The sequence below is a fragment of the Sapajus apella genome, unplaced genomic scaffold (assembly GCF_009761245.1).
Source record: "Sapajus apella isolate SASKATOON/1434 unplaced genomic scaffold, GSC_monkey_1.0 scaffold14, whole genome shotgun sequence".
In the NCBI taxonomy this organism is placed as follows: domain Eukaryota; kingdom Metazoa; phylum Chordata; class Mammalia; order Primates; family Cebidae; genus Sapajus; species Sapajus apella.
Genome location: NW_022436954.1, coordinates 31,385,481 through 31,405,904, shown reverse-complemented (window position 1 = coordinate 31,405,904; position 20,424 = coordinate 31,385,481). Strand labels below are relative to the sequence as shown.

Genomic DNA, 20,424 nt, shown 5'->3' with positions numbered 1-20,424 from the left:
CGCTTGAGCCTTGGAGGCGGAGGTTGTAGTAAGCCAAGATCACACCACTGCACTCCAGCCTGGTGACAAAGTGAGACTCTGTCTCAAAAAAACAAAAACAAAAATACCCAAGCTCTTTAGCATGGCATTACTATCTGGCTTCTCACTCCTCACGTGCCTCTTCCCCCATCCTCTTCCTTAGGTTATGTCATAGTCATTATTATGTTATACAACTATCTCATGTCATCAATGCCCCTACATTCCTGAAATTGTGAGAGAATCTCAAAATCCACCCTTCAAACCCCATCGCATTATGAAGCTCCTTCCCAACTCTGGGAATTCCCACCATAGTTACTTGTTATAACCACAAATTCTATTGTGAGTTGTGGAGAATACAAGGATAAAAGGTAGATTACTGGCTGGTCCTGGTGGCTCATGCCTATAATCCCAGCATTTTGGGAGGCCAAGGCGGGCTGATCACTTGAGGTCAGGAGTTCCAGACCAGCCTGGCCAACATGGTGAAACCTCATCTCTACTAAAAATACAAAAATTAGCCAGATGTAGTGGCATGTGCCTGTAGTCCCAGCTATTCAGGAGACTGAGGCATAAGAATTGCTTGAACACAGGAAGCTGAGGTTGCAGTGAGCCAAGATCATGCCACTGCACTGTAGCCTGGGCAATAGAGCCAGACTCAGTCTCAAAACAACAACAACAACAAAAAACAAGCAGATTACCATAACTCTCACACATACACACACACACACAAACACACACACCTGTGCCATTGTTCAAACTGTTGCTCTGCCTGTAATTATAAGGTTTGGCTCTTTGACCACACCCAAATCTCATGTTGAATTGTAATCACCAGTGTTGGGGAAGGGACCTGGTGGGAGGTTATTAGATCATGGGGACAGATTTGCCCCTTGCCATTCTCGAAATAGCGAGTGAGTTCTCACAAGATCTGATTGTTTAACAGTGTACAGCACTTCCCTTTCAATCTCTCTCCTGCTCCACCATGTGAAGAAGGTGCCTGCTTCCCTTTCACCTTCCTCCATGATGGTAAGTTTCCTGTGGCCTCCCCAGCCATGCTTATTTTACAGCCTGTGGAACTGTGAGTCAATTAAACCTCTTTTCTTCATAAATTACCCAGTCTCAGCTAGTGCTTTATAGCAGTATGAGAGCAGACTAATACAAATGCCCTCCCTCAACTAACAATCACACAAACACTCAGACTCTGCTCTGGTTTACCTCCAGGAATCCTGCTCTAAATTCTCAGTCCTAGGCCCAGGAGCCCATCTTTGATACCCTCTACTGTGCTCCTATATTATTACGCAGGGTATATCACAGCCCTTACCACGGTGTTAAGTGGTGTCCCTTACATGTTGATCTCTTCCACCAGACTGAGCTCTCTTAAGTAGGCTCTTAGTCTGTATTCATCTCTACATCCCTCGAGCCTGGCAAAGAATAGATATTTAGCAAATACCAGTTAACCTGAACAGAGCTATACTGAACATTGTGGCTGGGATGTATAAAATTATTAAAAGAAATTCTAGAAAGCCCTGAAGTCTGGATCAATACATAAATATAAATAAAGGGGGCTAAAGAGTCCATTTTCTGAAGCCATTTTCATCATGCAGACTTGGCCTTTTTAAGGTTAGAAAAGGCTATTAAAGGGAATCCTGGCACTGGATTTCATTACTGGCTCCATCCTCTCTGGAGCCCCAAGTGTCCACTCCTGTTGTGAAAGGCTAATGTGGATGCCTTACTTTGTGGTTCTTCTTCCCAAGCATTCAGCCTCGTGTTGTAAGGGGGCAGGTATCCCACAACTGCCAGTTACCATTCTGACTAGAGGCATTTTTAGGCAACGAGACACTTATTGTATAAACTTGTAACTAATATATAGCCTCGGAATACTTTTTTTTTTTTTACTTAGTTTTGACTTTCAGAACCTGATTTGGATTCTAAATTTTTACTGTCCTGCATTTCTAATCCTGTTCATTTTTCAAAAACAGCTAAAACTTTTGCTGTTCAGAGTGGTTTGAATTTGGATGCTAAGGAGGATTCATTTACTTAGTCTCAAATGGATTACATTTTGCATTCCAAAAAGTTTGACCTCTCAACTTTATCTAGAACATAGATCCTTTGATATTTTCATGCTCAATATTTGAATTCATTATCATCATCTATCATTAGAGGAAAGATGATTCCTTGAGGACTTACTATGTGCCAGTGTGCTAGTGCTCGCACTGTCTCACTTATCTTTAAGAAAGTACTGTGCTGGGGAAGAGTCAAGTATGTTTGAGCTATTTGTCCCAAAATGTGACCCATTTCTCTAGACACAAACTTTGAAATCTCCACATAAAAAATAATCTCTTTCCGTGTGTCACAGGTAGAGAATTTTGCATCATCAACATCATTCAAAAATATATTTATCGAATACTCATTATGTGTCAAGGTTAGGAAACAGTGGCTAACAAGTCAGACATTTCCCTCATGGAGCTTAACATCTTAGAAAGAAGAATGCAGAATGGCTAAATTAAGCTCATTAACCCATGCATCATCTCATATATTTATTATTTTTTGTGATGAGGACACTTAAAATCTATTCTCTTAGCAATTTTCAAATATACAATCCATAGTTTTTAACTATGGTCACCATGTTGTACAATAAATTTCTTGAACTTAATCTGCCCAACTGAAATATTGTATGCTTTAACCAAAATCTCCTCATTCCTCATTCCACCACCAGTCATTGGCAACTATCACTTTATTCTCTGCTTCTATACATTTGACTGAAAAATACTCACTCATTTCAAATTTAATCATCTTTCTTGAAATAGTGCTGTATAGCCTTTCAAATTCAGACAAATTAGAGAAGAAGGTACATGAAACACTGAAATGTTTCATTATGAATGTTTTGAAGTGCCTTTTTTCATATTCAAATATGCACACCAACTGCAACAAGATTAGCAATGTCAATTTTTTCCAACTGTGGTAAGATTTCTTAGGAGACATGAAAAAATTGATAAGTTTGGCTTGTAGTGAGTACTTTGCTTATATCTAAATAAGCCCTTCCAAAGTGTCTGAAAATACTTGAAACAGTTGCTTTCCTGAGTATTTTATATATTCCCTCCCAATATCATTCTCATAATTGATAGGGATGTATACCGATAAAAATAATGTATCTATCTACTTTGAGAACTATTCAGAAAATGAAATGTGATAACTTTAATTAGACCAGAAAAATCTCATCATAAACTACAAAGCACTGTGCAAATATTTTTATTGTCAAATAATTAAAGATTAACTTTTGTTCTGGTTCCACAGAAAACATCACACATTCCAAAAACAAAAGTCTGAATCGATAGATTACTAAAATAGCTGCTTTCCTCCAGCTAAGTTTATTGGCAAAATATTCTCTATTTCCTCTAATCCAAAAAGCTACACTGGTATCTACTCTGGGATTTTTAAGCACAATTTCAGAGGGCAAATGCTTCCCGCAACTATTTGGATATCCACACTCTAACCCAGACAGATTTGCATTTATAGAGAAATCAGAGCAGGATGTTCCTAGCTCAATACTACTACTATCTAGTATCAAAGAAATCCCATCTCCATTTTCTAATGCTTAGTCTGTATTTGGAATTCATTTCTGTGGAAGGTCATAGAGTCAAACACTACAACTGAGAAAGGAACTGTTATTCACAATGCAGGCAGTAAGTGTGAGCCAAGATTGCAAGGGCAATCAAATCTCATGCTTCAAGAAAGGAAATCATCATTCGCAAGGTCAGAAAGGAATTTCCTCTTCTCTATTAATAGGAAATACAGGCAACCTGACAAACGAATTGTGAGGAATTAACAAAGTACTAACGATATCCCCTTCCACCAAAAAAAAAAGAAAAATCAATGGTTTGGCTGTGTAGGTGACGTGATCCTGTGTAAGAAGTCTCTGTCCAGCATTTTGTATCATTTGAATTGATATACATTTAGTTCATTTCTATCAAGTGTCTTGGTAATAATAACCTCAAGGAATTCTTCAGTTGCCACTCATAATAATGAAATTTTATTTTCATTAATTCACTAATTTCTGACTATTTTAACAGCAATGCTTCAGCATTAACTTTATTGAACAATTAACTGCTATTGCGATGCCACTTTAGTTTCCATACAATTTTAGGTTTTTATAATGTAAAAAGTTATTAATAGGTGACTATAAGCTCTTAGCCATTTAAGTAAGACTTCCCTTCATTACATTGAATATGTAAACTTGAATGTTTTATGAATAAGGTTTCTAAGACTAATAATATATTTTTAAATATATGTACTGAAATATCATTTTTAGTTATGTTAAAATAATTGAATCAACTTAAGATACAAACTTAATACATTTTTAATATTTGTTTTCACTATGATATTCATCACACATTTGGAATTCACACCTCATGGCTTACTAAGTTATATTACTTGATTTGTGACACCTTTGCTTCTAATAACCCTTTATCTTAGCATTTTTATATAAAAACTTTTTTTTTTTTTTGAGACAGAGTCTCACTCTGTTGCCCAGGCTGGAGTGCAGTGGCGCGATCTTGGCTCACTGTAACCTCCATCTCCTGGGTTCAAGCAATTCTGCCTCAGCCTCCCAAGTAGTTGGGATTATAGGCATGTGCACCACACCTGGCTAATTTTCATACTTATAGTAGAGATGGGAGTTCGCCATGTTGGCCAAGCTGGTCCCAAACTCCTGACCTCAGGCGATCCACCCGCCTCGGCCTCCCAAAGTGCTGAGAATATAGGCATGAGCCACTGAGCCTGGCCAAAAACTTTATACTATAGAAATGTTACATGCTTCAGCAGTTGACATTCATTGATTGTGGGATTATAGATGTGTTTCTTATGCTAGATCACCTAGAACACAATTATAATGAACAGTTTCCTCCCTTTGCCTTAAAAAAAATAACAAATTTTACAAGAGTACTCCTGATTTTCTAGAGGGCTGTTGCTGCTGCTATTGCTGTTATTTCTGAATCTGAGTTCCAAATGCCCCAAGAGAGCAGCATCTAAGATGTTAGTGCCTGATTCCACCAGCAGGTGCTACTTGTACATCCAGGGTTAGTCCTGTCTCAGAATGACAAAAGCACAGCTTAATGAAGGACATTTCTTTAAAAAGTTACAAATATTGCTGTGAAACATTTTTTAAAATTCTTATCACACAATTTGGCACTGTTTAGAACACCATTTCCTGGACCCATTTCCTTACTCTCTTGAATTAACAAAGCCTCAGCAATGCTAAAATTAACATTTATTTCTGGCACTAGCTGCATTTTTATTTCTGTAAAAGATTGATTATGAGTAAAGAGTACAAGTATCATCCAGTCCTCATGGTTTCTAGGAATTGATATGTTTGTACACAGCTTAGAAATGATGAAATTCTATTAAAATTCATTATAACATTGCAGGAATTTTTTAAAATCTTTCCCTCTTTCTTAGCTATTAGCTTTCTTTTTTCCATACTCAGCCTGACCCAGCCTGTGAAGCTGTAAGTTGGCAGCTGTGATTGCAGTACAGATTTCACACAGTGTAATTACTGCAGTGACACTAGGACTGAGAGGTACAAAGAAAAAAAGAGGCCCTACAGGTTATTAGCACTAAACACTGGGAGAAATCAAACGGGGAGTCAATGCGTAATTTCGAGGCCTATCAAGCCTCATCAGGAACAGCAGGGAGGAAAGTGCTTCACTTCATCATCTCACTCTCTGACTTTTGTTGAAAATTACAGTAATTAAAAAAGAGCTAAGTACTTCTCAGGCAAGGGGTCTTTTCTTTACCCATCACCTTTTAGTTGGCTGCTGATTCTGTGTGACCTTTTCCTTGGCTCTGTCTATCGCAGTCAACACAGATCTTCGTTGAATGGCTCTCTGAAACCTAATTACTATCTGCTGGGTGATGCAGTATTGATCAGAAAAGGTGGCACAGCAAAATAAGAGTACCAACACTGTGGCCCCAGCAATCGAAAAGTAATTCCAGCCCCATAGAAACGGCTCTTCCATCCCACTTATTAGAAGCAGCTGTGATGTTGCCAGATCGATACACCACACTGGATTGCTTCTTTGACTAAAAAGCGGTCTTTCTTTTCAGAAGTCATGTACAAGCAGTGGCCTCTGACTTCAAAGGCCTTTGCCCTAATGCACTGTGTGAGTGAACAAATTCTATGTTGGCAAACATCTTCAGTACAAGTAGTGGTACTGTTGTTATTTTTCTAAATCACTACTTATATTTAGCACCATAATGGAATATCAATGTGGCCAATCCATCCAATAAACCTTCAATTGTATTAACAAAAGAGCCATTACATATTTCACTTCATCAGAAAGAAAATGTTCAAATATATTAGAAAGCATAAATTAATCTAAATGAAATAGTTTAGTGCTCAAACATTAAACCATTTTAACAAAAACTTATTTTCTAAAAATCAATAATAGTTAATCTCATGTTCTGGTATATAAGACAGGTCAAAGGTGAGTTATGATTAATTGATTTTTAGTAAGTAAACTATGCATAATTTTATATAAAGTATTTTTGAATTATTTTATTTCAAATAAAGAATAGCAATGTTCTATTCACATTCAGCATAAAGATATAAGCAAACAGTCAAATATCTTCAAATTCTAGCACTTAAAATTGATATGTGAGTAATTATATCTAAGGCATAAGTTGTGATTTGCTTGGAATTTGATCAAGCCTTATAATATAGAATCAACTTTTGCAGGTGGGGATGTATAATAACCACTTTAAACTGTTGTCATAACTAAAGCTAAGAAGGCAGCTCAGTTTAATTTCCATTTGCAGATACCTATAGTTTGAATAATTAACAATGCATTGGGAAAAATGTCACCAACAATTATTTTATTTGTTATTCACAATTGCATTATATTTTCAATCCTTCTAGGTCTAATATAGCTCAAATATATCATATTTATTTAAAATATATTCCTGATTAAATCATTGACTGCATGAGAAATCAGATCATTAACAAAGACCATGGTCTGTGTATTGGGGTTTATTTAAAGATATTTACAGGAACTAGATAAATCAAAACCAGCAATGCATTTTTGAAGAATTTTCCAAACATCGTTTTTACAACTTTCTTTCCAAGGATATCATTCTACAAAACAACTGCTATATATCATTAACACTATAAAATTATAGATATATTCCATACCTTATCAGAGAAGTAGATTTCATTTACCTATACATGTTTAAGGCAATCATAAAAATTACTACGGCATACAACAATTAGCACAGCTGTGAAATCTGATTCATGGACCATCCAGCTACATGTGTTACTTTTCAAACAAGCTCTACACCACTGCCTTTGACTCCTAATTACAATTTACTGAAGCTATTCTGCCAAGCCTCAGGTCCAGCACTTCCCATTATCTGATGTTCCCATGTCTTTACTTAAATTCCCAAATTCCCAAACTTCATGAGTTCACAGTGGTCTTGACAAACAAAAATTGAAAATTTCCCATGGCAACCTGGGATTTTGCTGCAGTCCACTGAGGTTCCTTGGTGCACAGTTCAGGAACCAAACTAAAGTCAATATTTTTTCCAAACAGTATTTTATTTGTAATCTCAATTTATAAAACAAAAACAATATTTCTTTATAAGTTCAAAGATACATCAATGCTTATTCTAATACTAATCAATGTGGTGGGAAGGGCAGTTTATGAACACAGTAAAGGAAATTAGCAGTCATGAATGACCACTGATATCTTATATCAAAAAAAATAATTTGGATTCCTGAATTTGTTTATTTTTATTCCCATTCATTTGTCTTGTTCTAATCTTTGATTCCACCATGATGCTAATTCTAAGAGTTTGCATAATGTATATAGTTTAAATAATGTTCATAAATTTTTATTTAGCTTCTGCAGAGCTACATACATATTGGAATATATTTAAGATTTGCTCATTTGCCTTTTAGAATGTTAAAATAAGCTGAAAGAGAGCTTGAAATAGTATAAAGCCCACACAGAAATCAAAGCTGCAAAAAGGGAACATATGTTTAAGCATATTGCACTTATCTAATTGTATATATTTGTTAATCTAGCTTATTTTAACAGGAGATGGTATGATTTATAAGAAATACGCTTAGAAATTCTCATCTGGACACTTTCAGGAACATTAAAACAAAACCAGTGCTTCAAGTAACCAAATATCTATGGTCAGAACAGTAAGAATTCTCCTCGCATTTCATGGGCTTTTTAAGCTTTCTAGTTGTGAGCAATAGTGTTTCATGACATTCTTTCACTTCTGTTTTAGATAGTACTTTTCTTAGATAGTCCTATTTAAAACTGTGCTTTTAAATAACGAAGAGTTATTTTACCCAATCTTGCTTCTATCTGTAAATAATATAAAGTAACATAACATACTGGATCACTATAGTTATTTTAGGAATGCAGCGGTGGGTCAAAGCAGCTAAGGAAGAGAAACCTTTCTGAGAAAGGGCAAAGGAAAAATCATCAAATCCTATAAATATGAAAATTATTTGAGGTTTTAGCCCAAAATCTGAAGTATAGTCATGCCTATATACCAGCATTTTGATCAACAGACCACATGTAAAATGGTGGTCCCATGAGACTATGATAGAGTTGACAAGGTCCTATCTCCTTGTGACATTGTAGCAAATCCATGATGAAAACAAAGAAACAAACCAAGCAAATCCACCAGGGACATATTTCTTAAAAGAGTGACACCTCCTGAAAACTTCTGGCAGGTTTTTCAGGAGGTATTCCAGAAGAAAGCATCATTATGATAGGAGATAGCATGAAAACAGGAGATTCACGTTACTGCCCCTGAAGACCTTCTAGCGGGACAAGGTGAGGAGGTAGAAGACAGCATTATTGATCATCCTGACCCCGAATAGGCCCAGGCTAATGTGTGTGTTTGTGTCAGTCCTTTTTTTTGTTTGTTTGTTTTAACAAAAAGAGTTTAAAAAGTAAAGTAAAATATAAAAATTAAAAAAAGTTTATAGAAGGATACGAAGACAATATTTTTATACAGCTGTACAATTTGTGCTGTAAGCTGTTATTACAAAAGAGTCAAAAGCTTTTTTAAATTAAAAAGTTTATAAAGTAAAAAAGCTACAGAAGCTAAGGTTTATAATTGAAGATAGAGAATTGTTTTAATAAATTTAGTGTAGCCTAAGTGAAAAGTGTTTATAAAGTTCACAGTAGTGTTTAGTAATAACCCTAGGTTTTCACATTTACTCACCACTCCCTCACTTAGAGCAACTACCAGTCCTGTAAGTGCTATTCGCAGTAAGTGCCCTGTGCTGTTGTGCCATTTTAAACCTTTTCTACTACTTTTTTACTATATCTTTTCTCAGTTTAGGTACACAAATACTTACCATTATGTTACAATTGCCTACAGTATTCAGTATAGTAACATGCAGTACAGGTTTGTAGCCTAGGAGCAAATAGGCTATATACCACATAGCCTTGGGCAAGAAAAAATTGCCTGATTGTTAACTGAAAAAGAATCAAATAGTTGTAGGTATCAAGTTGCCTTCCCAAAACAACAGTACATAAGAGGGCCTGTTTACCCCCTCCATTGATGACACAGTATATTATGGATGTTTTTAATTTTTGTCAATGTATTAGGTAAACATTGTAATACATAAGGAATTTCATTGAGCTATATTTTGCATTTCTCATATTATACATGATATTGAATATCTTTTTATATGTTTGAAAGCCTTTTTTTTTTTTTTAAAGAGACATGGTCTTGCTCTGTCATCTAGACTGGAGTGCAGTGGCGTGATCATAGCTCACTGCAACCTAGAACTCCAGGGCTCAAGCACTCCTCCCACCTCAGCTTCTTGCGCAGCTGGGAATACAGGCACACAGTGCCATGTTCAGCTAGTTCTTTTATTTTTGTAGAGACAGAGTCTCACTATGTTACTCAGGCTGATCTTGAACTCCTGGTCTCCCAAAGTGCTGGGATTACAGGCATGAGACAGTGCGCCTGGCCTGGAAGCCATTTTTTTAATGTAATTTTTTAGAACATTTTCTACACGTCCTTGATCTTTTTCTATTAGATTATTAGTAATTTTCTTGTTGCTTTGTAGAAACTCTTTATATTAAGGGAATTATCCCTTTGTCTTTCATGTGTAGTGTGCACAGATTTGAATTTATTTGATTAGGATGTTGTAGTGCCAGAGTGACCTTTAAAATAATTTGGGTTCTTCATGTAAAAATCTCTATAACAAGCTTGATATTTTATTATTCATGTACCCTGCTCAGTTCAATGCCAGATAAAATTCAGAGAATTAACACAGTTCATGTGCTTACCATGGACAAAAATTAACGTAGTAAAATCTATTAAATAAATAGCCTAACCTGTATAGTATGATATAGCAGCAATAAATGCAGCTCCTGTGTTTAACCTATTAATTTCCTATTTGACTAGAATCAATTTAGTATCTACTCTATTGTGTTTAGCTATTAGTATGTAAATACAAGTAATTTCATTGCTTTTTTAAAGTTCTGATTTTTTTTTGGTCTAATGTTAATATTCATGACTAAAAATTTCATCACTTGTTCTACATTATTAGCAATTCAACTTTGAAGCAAAATTTTCCCCTTATTTCTCTCTCAAGTTTCTCGATTTATTTTATTGATGAGTATTGTGAAATTGTAAGAAAGCTATTTAAAAACCATTACTATTTGCAACTATTTTATGCATGAACCAGTCATTTCAATGCTGTGAAACAAACTGAAATACACAAATAAATTGGGTGCTAAATAGATATAAGAATCCATAAAACTTTACAGCAGAGGGAATGTGCCTTAATATATGCAAATTTAAAAACAAAAATATTTACAAGGTTGGAGGAAGTTTCAGGATGTAATGCAAAGCATGACAAAAGTATCAAGTGTATTACAAATGCTTGAAACAGCCTCAGTATAGGAGTTGGAGAGAAATATGCTGACCTAAGTAACTAGAAGTGAGTGAAATATATATATGTGTGTCTTCTTGTTTCAAAAGAAAGAATAAAAGAAAAAGGAAGGAGAGAAAAAGAAAGAGCAGGATATTATTTGCCTGTGCGACTTTCTCACGAACAGAACCTTATGCAATGTGCCTACTTGAATCAGTGAATTTCCCAACCTTTTTTGCAAATAGAAATGACTAATGATCTATAAATGTGAACCACAAGACTTCCAGGAAAGCTCTTTATTCCCTACCATGCTTTTTTCTTCTTACTGCTTGGAATGTACATGATTGTTAGAGTTCCAGTAGTTGTCCTTGAACCATGAGAGGAAACCCAGAGAATCTGAAACTATAGCTCTGATATCCTTGGTACCCTGAACTAATGCCAGTAATTGTCTCCCTCTACACTTCTCATCTACCAATTAAAGCCACAGTTAGTTAGTTGTCTGTAATACTGTAGTCAAATATAATACTAATACAACCCATAAAATATATGTCATTAATTTAGGTGGAACTATTATGCAACTATATTTCATTCCATTCACGGTGAGAATAGGCTTGGAAAAGGAGACACAAATTTGTTTAAGCACAAATCTAAGAAAATTTGTTGTATGTCCAAGCAAATATGTCAACAGAAAATACTCTTACCACAAGTCAACATGAGATTTCAAAACCACCATAAATTCATCAATTCTAAATATTGACTTGTTAAGACTTAAACGCTAGCTGTTTGGTAAATGTGGTTTTTACATACCAAACATCACCCTTAAAAAGTTGAATAAAGAAGCCTTTCATTTGTCAGGTATTTGCCATTTAATTTCATCAGCTCTTTTTTCTCTTACCCTTTAGGTTTTACTAGCAGCTAGCCTTTAGGAAAATTCTCAGATTACACCTTTCTTTTCACTATTCCAGAAAAACCACCCTAGGCCAGACTTCAACTTCCTAATCCATAATTACCATAATTGCTTTTTGAATGGTCTTTCCCTCTTCTCACTCATCTATCTCATATAATCTAATCCTTCTATTTCATTACATCATTCTTTCTATAGAGTGCTGACCATAGACTCCTGATCACACTTATTTTATTCTTGTATATCTTATTTTTCTACTAAATGGTAACATCAGAGAAGACACTATACTCAGTGTCTTTTTCATAGATCTCATTCCTGTCTTCTCATTAGAAACATCTGGACAGCTCTAGAAAAATACTGATGCCTCTAGCCAACTCCTGAAGAATCTGATTCAACTAATATGGGTGACACTCAGGCCCCCATATCTTTTGAAATGTCAACACACCATCACCCGTCAATGCTGAAGATACAATGGTGAACAAGCAGACAGTATAAATCTTATGCTTCAGTCACTTCACAGCGTTAAGCAATGCCCTGGTTGTGTGTGCACTCATACACATACACACATGTATGCACACACCTAAAAACAACCTCTATCTAATACAACTTATTCATCTTTTGAGTTTGAAATCAAGTCCCACCTCCTTTGTGAATCATGCTTTGATGACAACCATCAACACTGGTCTCCCTTTCTTTTAACCCTGGTTGATGCATTTAACCCCGCCCCCTCAATCTCTTTAAACTCCTTTGGTTGTTATATATATATTTTTTTTTGGTGTCACACAATTAGCACCTCACTATATGCTGCCAAGCTGTTCAACTGTAAAACAAGTGCAATGACCTAGCTGACCTCAAAGTTCCTTCCTTTGACTCTAGCAATCTATAAATTTATGATTTGTCTGTACTGCCCAATTTAACACTCAATATAGATGATGTTTTCCAGTAATTATATGATATTTGTATATTTTCTGTGGCTAAGTAAATTGCAGGACCCTTAAAGATAAGGAACAGGCCAGGCACGGTGGCTCACGCCTGTAATCCTAGCATTCTGGGAGGCCAAGACAGGTGGATCACCTGAGGTCAGGAGTTTGAGACAAGCCTGGCCAATGTGGCAAAACCCCATCTCTATTAAAAATACAAAAATTAGCCAGGAGTGGTGGCAGGTGCTTGTAATCCCAGCTACTTGGGAGGCTGAGGCAGGAGAATCACTTGAACTCAGGAAGCAGAGTTTGCAGTGAGCCGAGATCGCGCCAGTGCACTCCAGCCTGGGTGACAAGAGTGAAACTCAATCCCCCAAAAAATAAAAATACAAAAAAAAAGGAACATGGTTTTATAGCTCTCTGGTATATTTCTGCCCTTAGCATAATGCTTGATGCTTCAACATACATTTACTGATATGTTAAAACAAATGATGCAGTATTAAAAAAAATGGGGACAAGTCACTTCTGTGACTTGAGGAAGCAGTTTTCTACAAATTGGGAGAGAAGGTTTTAAGAAAGACTATTTCAATCTTTCTTAAAAGAGCCCAGCTCCTTCACCTACCAGCTATGCAGTGCTATAACTTAATGGAATTTCTCCATATCACCATGACTCAGTTTTCTCACTTGTGAGATAGAAATAATAATAGTACCTACTCATAGGTTGTTATAAGGAGTGAATGTGAGTGTGAGTGTGTGCGTGTGAATTAACATACTGCCTGTTATATAATCAGCATTTAATAAATGCTGATTGTGTATTTTTCAATTTTATTTAATTAGGTTAATTATTGTTTATTAGCTAAAGGAAATAAAATAAGATTGAGTATAAAAAGAAGAATAAAGCATCAGCAATATTTGCAATAGCAAAAACACGGAACCAACCCAATGCCCACAAATGATAGACTGGATAAAGACAATCTGGTACATATATACCATGGAATACAATGCAGCCATAAAAAAGGAATGAGATCACGTCCTTTGCAGGGACATAGATGTAGCTGGAAGCCATCATTGTCAGCAAACTAACACAGGGACAGAAAACCAAACACCACATGTTCTTACTCTTAAGTGGGAGTTGAATAATGAGAACACATGGATACAGGGAGGGAAACAACACACTGGGGCCCATTGGGGGAGTTGGGGAGGGGTGAGGGGAGGAAACCTAGATGATAGGTTAATAGGTGCAGCAAACCACCATGGCACACATATAACTATGTAACAAACCTGCATGCTCTATACATATATCGCAGAACATAGAATAAAATTTTTAAAAAAGAATAAAATGAGCAGTTTTATGACTGTGGGGAAAGTGGGGATATAGATTCAGATTAGTTTAATAAATGAAAGAATATAAAGATATTAAGTGGCAGCTCAAATAAAATTAAGCACCGACTCAGAGCAAGGCTCTCCCCTCAGGTTCTATGGCCTGAAATGTAGACAGAGAACTAGAACAATGACTTATACATGCTCCTTCTTTGTTCTCATTTCCCTCTTTGCCATTACCCACACGAAAAGAGCAGTTGAGTTGTTCGTTCATTCATTCATTCAAAGATATATTTATTATTATTTGCAAGACACTGTAATAGATGCTGAGAGAATTACGAATTCTGCCCTCACGAGCTTGTGGTATAGTTAGGTGGTTATAGTTAGGTGCTTTAGAAAGTAGAATGCACGAAGTTGGCTACAGATAAGAGAAACTGGGGCACCACCTAGGAGGACCTGCAATAGTCCAGATAAAAGGTACCAAAGGTCTAGCTTAGGGTGAGCTAGGACAGGTTCTACATCACACACAAAGTATGCCAACATCATTCTGGACCATCTACCTACTCTTCTAGGGTCCAAGTCAGCAGCCCCAAAAAAAGTTGCCTTTTGGGTTATTTGCAGTTTCTTCTTTCCTCAAAGCTATAATTCCCAAAACTAGACCTGCTGGATCTATTTATTTTTTAAAGAGTTCATATTGATGTGAAAGACTTAGTAGGGGTAAGAGAGAAGTATGGAGTAGATAATAATGACCACATTAATTATTGTTTCAAAATTTAGTTAGAACCCCTTGAGCCTTCTGTTTTCCAACCCTTTTGGCAATCTACATCTTATTTTTAAAAGAATACTGATATTCCTAAAAGAAAACATCTTAAATTCTGTTCACTTGAGGATAAGAACAAAAACGGATTTGCCTTTCACACTCTGTAATCTGATGTTTTATCTAGCCACCTCAATTACAGCATCATACCACATACTGTAAAGGCAAATGTTCCTCAGCATCAAAGATGTCTATTGCCTACTACATGTTTATTCTTTGTTTGGGTGCAAGAGGCTATTGGAATCAATATCTCGGCTTAGATAAGACAGGATAGGAAAATCAGCATTTTGATGTGACAGTTCTACACCAGAATCTTTATAGTAGAACCTATCAGAATAGACCACAGGATCCATCATTGGAACAGAAGGTAGACATTTTCCTTGAAGGACCAGATAACACATGTTTTCAATTTTGCTGGCCATAGTTTCTGTTGTAACTACTCAATTCTGGTGTTGCAGCGCAAAGGCAGCCATAAACAGTACGTTAAAAAATGTGGCTACATTTCTTTTAAAGTTTCTTTACAAAAACAGGCTACAGGCTGGATTTGGCCCACATGCTTCAATTTGTCAGTCCTTGGATTTTAACAACTAAGATTTATGTATCTCAACCTACATGTCTATTACAGGTTGACTGGATACACCACATCTCTTCACTCACTCAAAGACCCAAACTGATGGAGAAGTCAACATCCCTACCAGTTACAGTGGCAGAAGACAAGAAAGCTTTGAAGTGTCTTGAACTGGAAGTCAAATACTCCATCCTAGACGAGAACAATCATTATTTCCTTAATGATTAATTATTTACAGCTTAGAGGCCAGGAGTCATTTATGGCCTACCCAGTCACCAGGGACTTTCTACTATAATTTTACAATGTCTGGAATGCAGACAACCTAATATATTGGCAAAGAGAATCAGTAACTACTTGATCAAGCTTAAATTAAAGGTTGTTTTAGGAAAAGTTTTCTTTCATTCAAACAAGTTTCATGTATATAGTACTGACAAATTGTAGCTCATCAAGGTAAGCTTATAGACACTTCAACTGATCAAATAATCATTCTAGAAAGATATGGTTGAAAGACTCATGATCTTTCAAAAGAGTTATTCTTCTGTGAGAAATTCATTTGGCATATTTTACTTGATATAATACATTAAGAAAGAGAAATTGATGGAAGAGAAAACAACTAATTGAATGAAAAAGCTGATGGTCAGAGTGACAGACTTCCATCATGCAAAAAGTATAAAACAGCTTGGATATGCCTATACACAATTTAATTATCAATCTGTATTATGCTTCTTAATCATAATTTTTAAAAATTATATATTTCCCTATTATCTAAACTTCAGATCCAAGATGATGTCTTCTAATATCTATCAACCAGACTTTTTCTTTCTTAATATATTTTGAAAAAAATAATTATCACCTTTAGTGTAAGAATTCTAAGATTATTTAAATATATATATATAGACACTAGGGGTCATATATTAATTTTTAAGAGAATGAGAGACATTTCTGAAAAATCCATTTATTTTTAAATTGATGAGATTAAGTTGAAAATGTTTTCCATCTCTACTACTGCCTGCTTACTGACATCAATATAAAGAAGGTCTATAAAGTAGTGCAGTTGACCCTTAAACAACATGAGGGCCAGGGACACCAATACCTCATGCAGTCAAAAATTCTCATATAATTTTTTACTCCCCTAAAATTTATTAATAGCCTACTCTTGACCAGAATTTCATCAGTAATATAAACAGTTGATTAACTCATATTTTTGTTTTATGTATTATATACTGTATTCTTACAATAATGTAAGCTAGAGAAAAAAATATTAAGAAAATCATAAGAAGGAGAAAATATATTTACTATTTATTCAGTGGTCATGGATCATCATAAAGGTCTTCAACATCATCTTCCTGTATAGAAAGCTGAGGAGGAGGAGGAAGATAAGAGGCTGGTCTTGTTAACTTAGGAGTGGAGAGGCAGAAGAAAATCTGCATATAAGTGAACTCATGAAGTTCAAACCCACGTTTAAGGATCAACTGTAGTTATAAGGAGGACTCTCCTTGTCACACACTCTAAGAATAGAGGTGATAAAATTCAAAGAAATGATGCACATATAAATAGAGTCATAGATTCATAAGAACTGAAAGAAACCTTGGAAGGTATCAATACAATTACTACACCAGTCAGTCCTCAAAGGGAAAAATAGATGGCCATGAGGATTATGTATCAATGCCTGAAGGATAGAGGCTGATTTACTTTGAAAATCACATTGATATTACAATATAATTTTAAATATGTTAAAATCTTTTTGTTTTAAAATAAAAATGACAGAAAGTAAATTTACTCTGCTAAGGAAAACACAAAGATAAGAAAGTGAGGAAGAATTTAGAGTAGGCCAACAATTAATTCAGTGTATGACATTACATCACCTGAGACCGATTCACACTGGCATGGTATAATTACGGATATTATTTACATTGTATTTGATTTAAAAAAAAGTTTCACATTTTAAGATGAAAATATAAAACTGAAAGTTGATTTTTTTTTCTGACTGCAGTGTAAGCTCCAAAAAGGAATTTCAAGCTCTTCGACACTTATTTCAGTAACATCCTTCGTTTCATTGAATTAAAACTATTTTATCTTTGGATTGTATAAATCAGAGAGTTTCCAATTCACCCTTAGGCACCATTTCAATTGGAGAATGGTAGACCACTAAAGTAAATGGATAAAAGTAAACAAAAATTTAGGTTACAGGAAACAGGTTTGACTAGATATCTGCAATACCCTCTCTTCTGAACAACTGCCATTAACCTTGTTCAAAATATGAACTTACTACAATCAATTCTACAAGATTTCCCCATGCTCCTCTTCACACACTTACACCACACACACACACACACACACACACACACACACACACAATTTTAGACATCTTTTTTGGGAACCCAAAAAATAAAATGTGGCCAAGTTTTCATCAAGTTAGAATGTGTATATTCTATAAAGGAACTCATTCATGCGCTGTCTGTCTAAACGATGAGAGTGCCATGATGCCAGCTGCATTCGGGGAGGTGTGGCTGGGGTAGTCTGATCCAAAGAGCTGGTGGGAGTCAGGAATGAGTGGAAGCCCTGCCCCCTTCTGAATTTTCAGGGCAGGAGTCTTGCACTTCCCCAACACAGCTGCAGCCACTCAGCTGCAGCTGCAGACTCAGGCATCCCTGTGCTCTTAGGAGCCAGGAGCAGGAAGGAGCTCCACTATCCTAGGTGCAACTGCAGCTGCCCAGCTATGGCTGTGGACCCAGGAACCTCTGCACTCTTGGAGGCCTGGGAAGGCCCCACCCAACCCTGCAGGCTTGGAGGTGCCTACTTGCTGCCTGGCCTCTCCCAGCTCTGATCTCAGAGCAGAGTTGAGGCTGAGCCGAGGCATTGTCGAAACCTGGCTGGGTGTGTACATGCTGAGGGCAATGCTGACATGCCAGACCCCTGCTGCCTTGGCCCCCTCTAGACTTTCGGCACTAACAAGCACAAGACAGGAGCCAAAGGGCATGCTGAGGGCAGCTCAGTGCTGGCCTGCAGATGCCCCTTGGCACGAACAGAGTGGGTGCCGTGTACAGCAGCAGGAGGCAGACGGGCTTCTGGGTGGAAAGGGGTGGGTCCCTAGTGAAGCCCTATCTTCAGGCTCAGGGAAAGCCTAAAGCCTGGGATGCAGAATGCCAGGCTCATGGACTGGAGTGGAAATTTGCGGTGATTTTTCCAGGCCTGCCTATAGCCACTCATGGATGAATCAGCATGTACTTCCATGCCTCTGAAGCCCATAAAAAACCAGGACTCAGCCAGACTTGAGAAGACACTGGGACAACCAACTGTGGAGAGGAACTACCCACTCCAGGGTCTCTTCTCTGCTGAGAGCTGAACACTCATCAGGGCACCCTGGCTGTGGAGAGGAGCTACTGATGCAAGACTCCTCTGACCTGTTCTATTGGTCAATAAAGCTCCTCTTCATCTTGCTCACCCTCAACTTGTCCTTGTACCTCATCCTTCTTGGACACAGGACAAGAACTTGGATGCACCAAATGGCAGGGCTAAAAGAGATGTAACACAAACAGGGGTGAAACATGCCCCTTGCATACCACATTGCAGTCAACAAGAAGGAGAAATAAAAGGAGAGAAGAGCTGAGGCTCTTCAAGGAGCCCAGACCTAGGAGCTGCCTGAACCAGGGCTGTGACACCCTCTTTGGGGCTCTGCAGTTCCTGGCATCTCCAAGCTCCTGGGTGCCACTGCATTCCCCATTGCCAGCCATGGAAGCTGCTTGCAGGATGCTTGGTCCAGCCACAGCCTCACAGGAAGCTGGCATCTGTACCAGTGCCTGGAGCCACCCACCCAGCCACAGCCAGTGTTCCTGGCTGTGCGCAGTGGTCAGACCCCACACTTGCTCCCTCATACACACTTCACTGCTCTACTCACCCTTGGCAAGCATGGGATCCAGGCCGGTAGAACAGGCCAAGCTCAGCCTGCCAGGCTGAGTGGGCCCAGTGGGCCCGAGCAAAACTCAATCAAAGGCATCACTAGCCACAGAGGTTTCCAGCTAGTGAAGTGACACCCCAAGGATCTTGTGACGTAAACATACCTTGAAATGTCATTAAGTGGCCCACTTATTTGAATGACATTTATTTCAAAATTTCACAAATGTTAATTTTTTAATAGATATGCAAAGTTTTACTCTTCAAAAATGTGATTTCCTGTGCCATGTCAGTTTAGAGAGCTCTGAAATTATTAGCACGTAGCCACAAAAGTTGTGAATTTCTTGAGTGAAAGAACTTTTTGACTCATAAGAAATATACAATAATCCAACTGCAGAAGAAATTCTCAAGAATTCTTGCCTTTTGGGTGTTTCCAAAAACTTCCTGGAGAGAAAATGTTTTTTAGAGTTCCAATATAGCCATTTGATAGCTAAAATTATCAAATTTTAACTATTGTTAAAGATCATAGACCTTTACAGCTGTTGTATGTGGTGAATGAAATCATACTTAGATTTGTGCTTTGTGGCTAAAGAAACTAGGCCATTTTATCAAGACAGAGAAATATCACAATAGCAGCTGCCTTTGAATTTATAACAAAATTCATTCATTTTCTTAATAAATGTCATTGGTTATCAGTGAAATCCAAGTACCAACCTAGGTGCTGAGAACACAGTGGTTTCTGTAGTGAATATTTTTCTTTCTCCTTTATCTTCTTTTTAAAATTATCCAATATCCAAACTGCCTTTTAATTTTAGAATTCCCCAATGAATGCAATATTGGTAAAGGATAGTGCTATATCTCCCTCCTTGAAAACCAAGGGATTAGCAGGAGCCCTTCCCTGGGAGCACAGGATACAAACACATGAGTAAGACTCAGCCCATCAGGTGCTCTACGTGGACTTTCCATCTGAAGTGAGTAACCCAAAGATATAAAAGAGGGTTATTATCCTCCATTGCCCCCTGGTTTCTGCCCATTTCCAAGCCTGTTCTTTAATCGTCTGTTCTCTATCACTCCAATAAAGTT

General features: G+C 37.0%; 1 long non-coding RNA gene across 1 annotated transcript; it reads right to left on the bottom strand.

Moving 5' to 3' along the window:
• Positions 1-975: 975 nt before the first annotated feature.
• Positions 976-19,049, bottom strand: LOC116555177. The gene is made up of 3 exons (XR_004270413.1): positions 18,720-19,049; positions 1,477-1,480; positions 976-987 (listed from the first exon to the last, which is right to left on the bottom strand). It is a non-coding gene; the product is annotated as an uncharacterized LOC116555177 (long non-coding RNA).
• Positions 19,050-20,424: the final 1,375 nt, after the last annotated feature.